We start from the raw sequence: 13,736 nt of genomic DNA on the forward strand, positions 1-13,736 counted from the left end.
TCAACTTCAAATAACCCTTTCAGAGTTTTAACCAAACACTTCTCATCTAGAACCTTTCCTGACCCCCTTATACTGAGGAACAATTTTAAATTATTCTCTGTCATTCTCTGGAGCAACTGCTTTGTACCTCAAGATTGAGCAGAACTGCACTAACTAAAATTGAAACAAATAACTTTTTCTAAGTATGGTGCTTTCCTAACTAACTCCCTAAAAAAATACAGAAACTGAAAGCTTAATGCATTATACTGTTCATTTTTGTCACTCATAAGCTCTCCAAATATAAACAAAACCCCACAATTTGCCAGAAAGTCTTTCTCTCCCACCATGTTTTTAAAAAAAAATCACCATGGCTATAGAAACACTTAAAAGTTAATCAGTAGACCCCTTTGAACACACAGAAAACCCATACATCACTCATAAAGTTCAAAAATTCAAATTAAATGATGATAAAATAAATATGAATCACACATAGTGTATCACAATACATATATAAAAACAGGCAACTTGTTGAGACAGATAATGCAGCAAATCCATGGAATTCTTTACCACAGAGGACTATCATGGCTAGATCATTAAATAAATTCAAGACAGACATCTTTTATTTAGTAAGGGGATCAAGAGATAAGGCAGGAAAGTGGTGTTGATTATCAGATCAGCCATGATCACATGGAATACAGGAGCAAACTCGAGGGCTTGAATGGGTATTCCTGCTCCTTTGTTGCATGGTCTAATACAAATCACAAAAATACATGTTCAATGTGTAAAGATGTGTCAATTTGACACATATCTGGAGGTCAAAGAATTCCTGGTTATCCCTGCCTAAACTCACCTGGCAAAATCACTTCTAGTCTAATTGTGACCATCAGGGTTTCTCAAATGCCCTCAAAATTCTCAAAAAGAAATTAAAGAAAAGCATGTATAAAATGACAAAGCAAATAACATGCAATTTATCAAAATCAACAATACAGATTCAAACAAAGCTGGTTTGCAAGGTGGCAATATATGGTATTAATTATTATTTTATTTCATCAACACTTCTTTACTGCAGAACATATGGCTAAAGATTTAAATAGAACCTTTCAGGACCTCAAAAAGCCTTACAGCCAAAGAACTTTGTTTGAAGTGAATGTTGTGATGGAGGAAATGCTTTAGCAAATGCAGAGCAAGATCCCACTAACAAAACTTGCGTTAATGACGAAATAACCTTTTTCGAGATGATGGCAGCATGATAAATATCAATGAGGACGCCAGGCAGCCATAAGGAAATGATGGGCTAGTGACATTATCACCAGACTGCTAATCCAGAGACCCAGGTAATGTTCTGGGAACCCAGGTTCAAATCCTAGTATGGCAGACTCCAGGCCCACAGCAACGTGGTTGACACTTAACCATCCTCTGGATAATTAGGGATGGGAAATAAATGCTGGCCGGGGCACTGATGCCCACCTGATTGTGATCGAATATATAAAACAAAATCCTCCCGTCTTCCTTGAGTAACAGCATGAGCTCTCTTACATCCAACTGAGGGGCAGCTCTGCCTTAGTTTAACATCTCATCCAAAAGACTCTCATTACATCAGGGAAGAAGTCATAACCTCTAACTTTCCAAATATTGCAATCGTAGATTCAAAAGCTTTTTCTTTCATCTTCTTCTCGATTTTATTAAGTATTGCAGGTGACAGTGGGTCAAGGTAGTACATAGAAGTGAGAGTATACATTTCACTACGATGAAAATTCTAGTAGAGCTCTTGAAAATTTAATGCTTTGCCTCCAAAACTTTATTCCTTAACCTCAATTCACACTGTTGTTTTAACCTTTCACTCCGAGGGAAATTATTCTCATGATTTAAAGAAGAAAACCCCTAAAATTTAAGATTACAAATTAGGCTTGGAAAGAGATTCAAAGCTGTGCAATGTCATTCCTCCCAATAACTTGTAATCTGTAATAGCAAAACAAATTCAAGATTTACTGTGGATAAATCACACATCTGCCTGATTTTTTATTCAGTTCAGATCCTGTTCAAGATAGAACTCATACCCAGAGGCAAACATCATCCAATCATCATTTAATCAATTAAAACAGATTAGGCTCATATTATGAATCTGAATATTTTTACCATTCTTTGATATTGAAAAAATATTACTTATCTGATCCTATTGTACAGCAATCTCTACCACTAGAAATAGAAACTGACCTCTATGTGCATTGTTTCAGAAAACATTATTAATGGAGTACACAAACCATCGAAAACTGCAAAAGGCATCTCAGTTGATATTCCATACACTTTCCCCTTCGCCCTGTGCATTCAGATTTAAGTCACAGCAATAGCCCACTCCAATATTTAGCCAAAATAAGTGGATATTTTCATACTTCTTGGCCATTGTAATCGAAATCGCTTTCTTGTTCAATGCCAACAATCCTTCAAAGGTGTGAGGACAACAATCTACCTTGGAACTCTGCTTTCCCTTTTGTGGCAGTGCACTATCAATCATCATTATTTAATAAGCAAATAGAGATGTACAAATTGAAGCCTACACTCATCTTGACTTATCCAAAATGTTCCAGCTCTCATCTGGAGTTGGATTTTCAACCTTACTTATTTTTCTTGGACTTATATTCTTTTTTTTTCAATGGTTGAAGTCTGAGAGCACAGCCTTCAGATACCACAGCATGGACAAAGCTAAATAAAAACCAAAAGAACTTTGGATGTTGTAAATCAGAAATAAAAACAGAAATTGCTGGTAAAGCACACCTGCTAAGCTTCTCTGTTCTTCTTTCTGAGGGGCATACTTAAGATGGACTTCTCGTTATATCCCTCAAAGATAACCTAAAATTTGCTGTTCATGGGAAAAATGAGTAAGTTCAATCTCAAAACCACAAACCCTAAGTGTTTACCAGGACTTTAGTTCCAGTTTAGAGGGCAGGTTGTGTTTGCGCGTCGAAGTGATGCTTTACAACGTGGTTTAGTGCAGGTTCACCCTGATAATTTAATTTACAATGCATTTTAGTTCAGTCAGGCTAGCAGGAATTAATAGAAAGCGATAGCTAGGACCTTGCTACAGAATGGCAGGGGAACAGAAGAAGAAATAAAAGAGAGGGCAAGTTACCTTACACTGCTCTTCCACACCTTCTAGTGGTCAGATCAAAAGTCAGTATGACAAAATCCTGAAACTAATGGCCGAGCATTTCTTGAAGCAAGTGAATCTCTTCACTAATTCATTGTCACATTCATTGGATTTTTAATTGTAATATTATCTGCTCTCATAAACAAACTCGACATATTCAAATAGGTTTAATATCTACTACTCCTGCTGATTGTGAATACTATGTTTATCATGCCACTATCTTTCTTACCCATGTGTTCAAATCACTTCAAAATGATACTATTACTGACAAGGTATGATCTGACAGAACCTCCCCTACATATACACACACCATTCCCTATGCATCAGTGCACTTAAATACATAGGGACTGAGTCTGCAAAGTTAGTTAACTAAACAATTATATGGAGGAAAACTGTGCCCACATACTTACTGATAATTTCTTGAAATCACTTCCATTTCTTTGGAACATCATCTTGTAGGGAGGATGTGGAGCACAACATGAATCCTTCCATTTTCTTTATTTTCATAGAAAGCCCAGAGGTTAGGTTTAATAAGGATCAATGGCAGTTTATCTGGGACACAGCTACTTCAGAACGTGCAAATTAAAATCAACACTTGAAAGAAATGGATTTAATTAAAAAATGTAGAGCCGCGGGCATTTTAAATTCAATTAAAGGATTTATGCAAAGGTTCAGTAGTTGTTTTTTTTAAGTTAACGCCTATATAATGAGAACTTCGTATTTAAAATCAATAGGTAATCTGGGACAAAAGATGATTCCTTAAGAACATTTTAAAATCAATTTTAAAAAAATACAGGTTGATCCAAAGAGATATCATCTAACACTATGACTGTACTGTGCAAAGTAAAAGTGTGATCACATTTACTTTGGGCTTGAATTGTATATTTTGGCTAAGTGTCATTTCCATTGAGTTTCCATTGGAAAGTGGGGGGGGTCTTCTTTCCACATCATCCCAAATATGCTTCATTAACTAACTTTCATTAACACCTCCTGGCACCCCTCTCACTCAATGGTAGCTAATTTTCAAACTCACTGTAGCTGGATTTACTCGCCACTGCCATGATACCCTGGCTTCCCTGGTACCGACACCAACTTTAAAAGGCCATTGTGCATATGGTCAAGCACTAACAGCCAAGAGCTGCCTTGTGTGGTTCGCAACATCTGCCCCGGACGTAGCAGTTAATGGAAAGTTGGAAATACTATCTGGTGCATTGTAGGATAGTGACCTGCATATTAATAAGGCAAGAGTCACTGTTAATGAGGGAAGTAACAAACAACAATCCCTGTTAGTTGGCATTGCACTACTCCCTGAAAATCTCCTCTTGATGTCCAGAATTCTATTGAAAAATGTGACTTGCTGCTCCAGATGTCAAGAAACATTGCAATTCTTTTGCAATTCTCCGAGATTTCCCATCCATATCATTCAGGGATTGGAAAGATACAACCTAATATTTTCATTTAGACTCATTCTAACAGGAGGTTAATCATTAGTTTTGCAGTATGGCACTAAGAGTTGGTTTAACTCAGTTGGCTGGACGGTTGGTTTGCAAAGCAGTGTGACAGTAAAAGACTGGGTGCAATTCCCATCACTAGAGGGAGGGTGGAGGGAGGGTGGAGAATAAGTTAACCTGGGCCTATGGTCAAAAATATGCATTTTGTTTTGTTCATGCATAGGATATGGGTGTTGCTGACTAGACCATCCAGCTGAGTCAACCATGTTGGTATGACACAGAATCACATCTACACCAGACCAGGTAAGGACGGCAGATTTCCCCCCTTACTTAAGGAACCAGCTAGTTTTTTTTTAATATACACTTGACAGCATAGTGTCATACAGCACAGAAACAGGCCCTTCAGCCCAAGTTGTCCACGCTGACCAGGTTTCCTAAACTGAACTAGTCCCATTTGCCTGCGTTTGGCCCATATTCCTCTAAACCCTTCCCGTTCATGCACCTGCCCAAATGTCTTTTAAATGTTGTAATTGTGCACACCTCTACCATTTTGTCTGGCAGCTTGTTCCATATGTGCAATACCCTCTGTGTGAAAATGTTGCCCCTCGGGTCTCTTAAATCTCCACTCTCACCTTATCAATGCCTCTCATGATGTTATAAACCTCAGCCTCTAAGGAAAAGAGTCCCAGGTTATCCAGCTTCTCTTTATAAGTCAAACCTTCCAGTCTCAGTAACATCCTTGTAAGTCTTTTTTTCCAGCTTTTAGCATTTTTTAAAATTCCAGATTTTATTGAATTCAAACTTCACCATTTGCCCTGGTGGGATTCGAAACCATGAACCCAGAACATTGCCTTGGGGTTCTAGACTACTATTCCAGTGATGTGACCAGTGTGCCACTATTGCAATACAGTGGGTCAGAAGGAGCCACAGGCCTAACCACATGCACAAACCATCATTTTGGTTGTGTATTATAGAGAGACTTGCGCTCATGAAACAAAACATCAATAGATAGAGCTTTGATGAGAGTCCATGGAGAACTGACAAGAAAAAACAAAAATCTATGACTCTTGCTGTATATTCAAAACCTAGGTCTTCACAATGGCAAGTACAGACCTTCAAATTAAATTGCACAGCTACAGAAAAGAAATCTAATTTGCTCCCTTGCTCTAATTGAACACATGGCATTACACAAATATCATTCAGCTGGAAGGTACTGAGGCTCAACCTCTTCAATTTTACATGATCATTTGTTGAGAAAGTAAACGTTATGTTAATGAATCTATGCCAGATTAAAAATATTGCTCATACGGTTTCCAAGATCATATATTGAATAACAGTGACCACCCCAATTAACAACAAAATATTGGCATTTATTTAATTACTTTAAATTTATCTGACAGTATCATAACTTTGTGCAATTACATCCGGCTAGAATTACTTCCTTTGTGGAATCTTGGGTTCTTGTTACTTTACACATGCCTCAAATGCCAAACAATCAGTGTATAGTTTAAAGCTCTGAAACATTCCAGTTAATTGGCATATGTTCCTATAATATGAATCCCATTTGCTGCTATCACATAAGCCTTTAACACTGGGCTATTGTACTGGCTACTCCTGGATTAGAATTATATTAACTCAGTTCTAACCAAAAAAATGAGTGTGACTATATTTTGATAACCATGAAACAGCAAGTTAACATTCCAGGAAATTGATTCCATATTCTTACACTTGCCCCAGTTTCTGGAAAGTCTGTTTTGATTACAACTATGTGGTGCTTTGGGACTTTTTTTTACATGAAAGGGGCCACGTATCCCAATCAAAATTAAGTAAACTCACATTTATTCCCATTAAAATAAATGTGAAGCAATTTGAGCTACATTCTGGTTGTTGACTATGTACAACTTTTCTTCATTATATGTGAAGAAAACCACCTTGAAAGAAGAAACTGTAACTCATGTTTTTATGCATCCTTTACCTCATTTCTTAAAAGATTTGTTCAACCATTAAGTGAAATTGATATCAAAGGAATTATTTTACAACAAATTAAGGGACCTGCACTGTCATCAGTAGACGGGTACAATTAAGTCAGGAACAAAAACAGAAGTTGATGGAACAGCTCAGCCAGTCTGGCAGCATCTGTGAGAGAAATCAGATTTAATGTTTCAGGTACCAAACTGAGCATCACTGAGCAGGTTATTGCTGATCATGTGCTGCTTGATAGGACTGTAGATGACACCTTTCATTACTTTACTAATGATCGAGAGTAGACTGATGGGTGGTATTTGATTGGGTTGGATTGTTCCTGCTTTGTGTACAGGACACAGCTGGGCAATTTTCCATATAAGACATTAATTCCGATTTCTTCCCATAGATGCTGCCAAACTTGCTGAGCTTTTCCATCAATTTCTGTTTTTGTTTCTGATTTACATCATCTGCAGTTCTTTCGGTTTTAATTCGGTCATTAAGACAGGGGTATTTTTCCATTCCCATTTCCTGATGATCTTAAAAGTCTGTCAGATCTAAATTGTCCAACTCAATTTGTTCTCCCCCTTTTTCCCCACTCAGCAGCCTGTCAGTATTTATTTTAAAACATAAACTCACAAAAAGAAAATAAATTGATAAGACCTAAGAGAAACCCCAAAAATATGATGAACATGAATCATATTTCGAGTTAACAGCATTTTTATCTGAAGGATCCTGATATTGAGGCCTCCTCTGTGACCTTTAAAATCTACGTGCAGATATTAAGTGCAGCATAACACAAACTCCCACCAGTCGTTATCTACTTGCACATTGTGGTGAGCAACAAAACTCTGTTGCTCTTTCCACCAGAAGGGATTTTTTTTCTTTTAGTTTTTTATTAGATATTAAATTAAATTTGATCCATTTCCAACTTGTATGACATTTCAATTCTCATGATAAAAGAGCTGGAACATCAGGAAATTTTCCAGTTTTAAAGCAAGAATTAGAATTCCAGCCCTTCAGCATGTACGTATTAACTTAAGTTACTGACTCCAAGTGCATAAAAAACACGCATCACTTCTCAAATGAAATGTCACACTTAAAACTAATTGAAATGAATTAATCAATTCCCTGCAGAATCAAGTGAAGTTAATATGTTAGAATGTACTCCATGATGGACCTGTTTCAGTTCGCTGCACTGTGCTGAACTCCAGGTCGAAATTCTTGCATTGTTATTTTGCACTGAAGGGAAAGTGTGCAATGGGAATAAAAAAAAATTTTACAAAGTTTTCTAAGAGCTTTCACTAATTTTGTCTTTTTTTTGTTCAAAGGCAATGTTGACTCAGAAGTACAACATATTTATAAACCCCTGTAGTCATTAATTATGGTATCAGCTGGATGATGAAGTTACGCAGAGCTCAGTGTTGTAGTTTTTAATTGCAGCAGGTGGAGTGGAACTAAAATGAAGCAGATCCCCAGATTACTGGCTGAATTCGAAGTGAAAAGCAATTCCAACACATAGGCAGAGCGCTTGCTCTTTGGAGAGGTGTCCAGTGGTGCACTGGGAAATCACCACTCTCAGTTCACTGAAAGGTGACCCTGTTTTTGCCGTTGAATTGGACTTTGCAAGCTGAAACCTTTTGTATAGCAAACACTTGCATTTGCACAGCACCTGCCTTGATCTCAGGATGTCCCAAAGCGCTTTACAGCCAATGGAACACTTGCAAAGTGCAGTCACTGTCGAGGCAAAAGAAACTGAAGTAACTGCACAGAGGTTGGTACCCTGTCACCAAGTCACCCTTTGGTTACACGTGCATAGTGCATGAGCTCTGACCAGCCAGCTCAGAGCCAGGCTCTAGACTGAGGAGACCTTCCAATTCTCCCATTTATATCCGTCAGCCAGGGCTTCCTGATAGGCCCAGGTTAACAACCCCAATCAAGGATCTCATAGTTAATAACCTGATTATCTGCATAATTTTACAGGGGACCAGTGATGTTGTTGAGGGATAAATCTTGGCCAAGACAATGGACAGAATTTCCTGTACTTCATTGGAACACAGGAGCTTAGGAACAGAAACACAAAAAGGAATTTCTGGAGAAACTCAGCAGGTCTGGCAGCATCTATAAGAGAGAAAGCAGAGTCAACATAAGCAAGAGGGCAGCTAGGGAAAGGGTAGGCCCACTCAAGGATAAAGGAGGGAGGTTATGTGTGGAGCCAGAGGAAATGGGTGAGATCCTTAATGAGTACTTTACATCGGTGTTCAATAAAGAGAGAAACGTGAGGGATTTTCAGAGAGAAAAGTGTGTGAAAACTCTCAGGCAGGTTAACATAATGAAGGAGGAAGTGTGAGTGACTTGAAATGTATTAAGATAGACAGGGCCAGATGTGATCTATCCAGGGATACTGCAGGCAGTAGGCCCACAGTACTGTGGGAGGAAATAGCTGGGGCCTAAACAGATATCTTTGCATCCTCTTTGGCCTCAGGCAAGGTTCCAAGGGTCTAGAGAATGGCCAATGTTGTTCCTTTGTTTAATAAGGGAAACCGAGATAATTCAGATAATTACAGGCTGGTGAGCCTGATGTCAGTGATGGGGAAGCTGTTAGAGAAAATACCGATAGTCAAGAATTAATCATATTTGGAAGCAAATGGACTTGTTAGTGAGAAGCAGCATGGGACTGTAAAGGGAAGGCCGTGTCTCAACAACTTGTTTGAGGTTTTTGAGGAGGTTACAGTCACAAAGTGTGGTGCTGGAAAAGCACGGCCGGTCAGACAGCATCTGAGGAGGAGAGTCAATGTTTTGAGCATAAGCTCTTCATCAGGAATGCTGCTTGACCAGCTGTGTTTTTCCAGCGCCACACTTATTGACTCTGATCTCTAACATCTGCAGTCCTCACTTTCTCATGGGGCAGCACATTGGCTCAGTGGTTAGCACTGCTGCCTCACAGTGCCGGGGACCCAGGTTTGATTCCAGCCTCGGGCAACTGTCTGTGTGGAGTTTGCACATTCTCGCTGTGTCTGCATGAGTTTCCTCTGGGTGCTCTGGTTTCCTCCCACAGTCCAAAGATATACAGATAAGGTGAACTGGCCATGCTAAATTGCCCATCGTGTTCAGGGATGTGTAGGTTAGGCGCATTAGTCAGGGGTAAATGTAAGATAATAGGGTAGGAGAATGGGTCTGGATCAGTTACTCTTCAGAAGGGTGGTTTGGACTTGTTGGGCCAAAGGACCTGTTTCCACACTGTAGGGATTAGATTAGATTAGATTAGATTAGATTAGATTAGATTACTTACAATGTGGAAACAGGCCCTTCAGCCCAACAAATCCACACCGACCTGCCGAAGCGCAACCCACCCAGTTCTATGATTCCTCTGTTTTTGAGGAGGTGACAAGAATGATTGATGGGGGAAGGGAAGTGGATGTTGTCTACATGCCTTTAGTAAGGCATTTGATAAGGTACCTCATGGCAGACTGTAGAATTTCATGGGATCCAGGGATTCAAAACTGGTTTGGTCACAGAAGACAGAGAGTGGTGTTTTGTGCAATGGAGATCGGTAACTAGTGGTGTTCCACAGGGATGATGTGAACCTTTGTTATTCTGCAATATATAAATTATCTGAAGGAGGATATAGGTGCTCTGATTAGTACATTTGCAGATGAGACCAAAATTGGTGAAGTTACAGAGATTGAGAAGGATTGTCAAAAAATACAGCAAGTTACAGATAGATTGCAGATTTCAGCTGAGAAATGGCAGGTGGAGTTTAATCCAGACAAATGTGAGGAGATGCATTTTGGAAGATCAAATTCAGGTGCAAATTATACAATAAATGGTAGAACCTTAGGAGCACTGACATACAGAGGGATCTGAATGCTTAGGTCCATAGAGCCCTGAAAGTGACAACACAGATGGATATGGTGGTCAAGAAGGCATCCAGGATGCCTATCTTCATCGGCTGGGGCAGTGAGCATAAAAGTTGATAACTTACATTATACTGTATAAAGCTTCAATTAGGCCACATTTGGAATATTGAGTGCAGTTCTGGTCGCTGTACTACCAGAAGGATGTGGATGTTTTGGAGAGTGTGCAGAGAAGGTTTACCAGGATATTGCCTGGTATGGAAGGTTTTACTTAGGAGGAGAGGTTGGATAAACTCACATGGAAGACGGAGGCTAAGAGGTGACCTGACAGAGATCTACAAAATTATGTGAGGCATTGACAAGGTGGATAATCAAAGGCTTTTTCCCATGGAACGAAGGTCAACTACAAGGTGGCACAGGTTCAGGGTTAGAGGAGGAAAGTTGAGGGAGAAATGTGGGGAAAGTTTTTCACACAGAGGGTGGTGGGTGCCTAGAAAGCACTGCCAGTGGAGGTGATGGAAGCAGGCACATTAGCACTGTTTAAGACATATCTTGATAGAAACATGAACAGGAGGCAAACAGAGGGATAGAATCCATGTATTGGCAATAAGTAGAGTGTCTAAATAAGGACTAAGAATTGGTGCAGACTTGATGGGCTGAAGGGCCTGTTCTTGTGTTGTATTGCATTGCATTGTCTTCTCTGCCTGAGAGGTCACACAGGCCTTAGTCTAATATCATGTCCGAAATATATCCTTGAAAGTATAACACTTTCCTTTTGCCGCGATTTAGATTGTCAGCCTTAATTTCTGTGTTCATGCACTTGGAGCAGGACTTGAATCCAAAAAGAGCCTTCTGCCTCAGAGCTGGGTATACCACCAACCAAACCTACGGTTCATACTGAAAGGTTTCTTGCAGTTGGGTGCTCTATTTTGTGCAAAAGGAAGATCCAGAGATAGTCAGCACCAATTAGAACTGATAAATCCTGTCTAGTCTGAGTCACCCAGAGTGGAGGAACCATGTCTGAAAGGGATCAAAGTGAGACATTTCAGGAAACCAGATAAGTGAGTGGTTAGTGAATATTTGCTTGTTTAACTTCAAAATACTTGTAACTTCAAAATACTTGTAACTTATTAGTAATAGTTTTGTTTTATAAGTTGTCGTAAGGTTTAACAACAGATTAGTAGAAAGTGAGGACTGCAGATGCTGGAGATCAGAGTCAAGAGTGTGGTGCTGGAAAAGCACAGCAGGTCAGGCAGCATCCGAGGAGCAGGAAAATCAACGTTTCGGGCATAAGCCCTTCATCAGGGTTTCCTGATGAAGGGCTAATACCCGAAACGTCGATTCTCCTGCTCCTCGGATGCTGCCTGACCTGCTGTGTTTTTCCAGCACCACACACTTAACAACAGGTTAGATTTGGAGTGAATATGTGAATCACTAATAAATTTATAAAGTGAAATCATTAACAGATTGTTGTTTAATTGATTAATTATCTTTGTTAATTACCACATAGAGTTGACTTGTTGATCAGTATTACTGCTAAGAAAATGACACTAACCACAAAGTTGGAAGAAATGTAAAAACAAATTAAATTCTATAACAATTACAAGTTGCCGAGGCTTATTCGTACTTTTGCAAGAGGCATTAATGTTAAGGCAGTAGTAGTTAGGTTTATTGGTAGCAGTGTATATTATTGGTATTGCTATGGGGCAAAAACAGGATAATGGTATCAAGTAAGATGATCATTTGGAAAACTGATGCAAACACATTGGCCAAAATGGCTGCAGTGTACAAATTCAGAGATTCCCTGACAGACAGACATGCAAAGGCAGACACAAGCAGGCACATGTGCACACACAAACACAGATGCACAAACAAAACACACGCAGACAGATACACAAAGACATCAACAGATACACAGGAATATACAGACAAACACAGATGACAGGCATGCACAGAGACAAGCCCATACACACACACAGATGTGTGCCCATACACAAAAAAATACAGACAGACAGTCACACACATATACACACACACACACAGGCTACTCATTGCATCAGAACAGAAGCTACCACTCAATCAGACAGTTTGTTTCTCAGATAAAAATGGCATGCTGCTCACACGAGTACTGAACTGAGGATGTGCTAAGGCAGGATTGGAATAGAAAAATGATCCAAAGGCAGACCATTGCAAGGACAGCTGAGGATGCTGTCAGGCCCTCTGGTGAGATCTCAGGGAGTGAGTTGGAAAGAGTGAGAATGCAGACGGTGGCCCAGCTGGAAATAAGGAAATGGGTAGGAAAGTCCTGGGAGCGAAAAGGAATTTGATTTACAGCCAACGATCTCACCTTGTGCACGAAAAGCGAGCAACTTTAACAAATCTAAATGAATGGGACTTAAAGCCTGAATTAGACCATTCACCCTCCCCATTCCACCACAGACACCTGCCTCCCCCTCCACCTCCCTGGCAACCTAACCAGGGTTTAGTCTTTGTGCTCCCCTCATGTCACACGAACAAGGAACAAGAATAGGCCATTCAGCCTTTCAGAGCTGTCTCACCATTCAGTAACGTCATGGCTGATCAGATTTAACCTCAACTCTGCATTCCTGCATATCCCCAATAATCCTTCATCCTTTTGGTAATTGAAAATCTAGCTGCGTTTAATACATATAAATATTCTGCATCCACTGAACTTTGAAGGAGGGAATACCAAAGATTCTCAACCCTCAGACAAAAAATTGTTTCATTATCTCTATCCTAAATGGAATAACGCCTTGTTTTTAAACTGTGTATCCTACCTCTAGATTCTCCTACAAGTGTAAACATCCTTTCAACATCCACTCGGTCGTGTCCCCTCAGGATCTTACATGTATCAGTTAAGTCATCTCTGACTGTTTAAAACTCCAGAGGACACAGCTTGTCTCGCTTTTTTTCATAAGAAAATCTGCTCATTCCAGTTATTAGTCCAATAAACCTTCTCTGAAGTGTTTCCAACACTTTAACATCCTTCCACAAGTACAATGACCAGTACGATAGACAGTACTCCAGATGCAGTCTTACCAAAGCCCTGATTAACCAAAGCATAGCCTCCTTACTCTTGCACAGAAACAGAAATTGCTAGAAAAATGCAGCAGGTCTTGCAGCATCTATGGGGGAGAGAAACAGAATTAATGTTTCAGGTCCAACAGCCCTCCTTCAGAACAGAACAGAACTGAAGAAAGATCTCTGGACCTGAAATATTAACTGTGTTTCTTTCTATATAGATATTCCCAGACCCGTTGAACTTCTCTGTTTTTGTTTCAAATTTCCAGCATCCATAGCCCTTTGGGTGTGTTTTCTATT

The 13,736-nt window shown here is 39.6% G+C and overlaps 1 protein-coding gene and 1 long non-coding RNA gene across 9 annotated transcripts in view; one reads left to right on the forward strand and one right to left on the reverse strand.

Annotated features, from left to right (window-relative positions):
- wwox (WW domain containing oxidoreductase) overlaps positions 1 to 13,736 on the reverse strand; it is a 948,132-nt gene that overhangs the window by 517,923 nt on the left and 416,473 nt on the right. The window lies entirely within an intron of this gene.
- Positions 1 to 13,736, forward strand: part of LOC122558229 (uncharacterized) — a 57,925-nt gene that overhangs the window by 2,274 nt on the left and 41,915 nt on the right. The window lies entirely within an intron of this gene.

Source organism: Chiloscyllium plagiosum, unplaced genomic scaffold, assembly GCF_037043375.1.
Source record: "Chiloscyllium plagiosum isolate Xiang-an unplaced genomic scaffold, Cpla_swu_hap1 HiC_scaffold_17, whole genome shotgun sequence".
Classification (NCBI taxonomy): Eukaryota; Metazoa; Chordata; class Chondrichthyes; order Orectolobiformes; family Hemiscylliidae; genus Chiloscyllium; species Chiloscyllium plagiosum.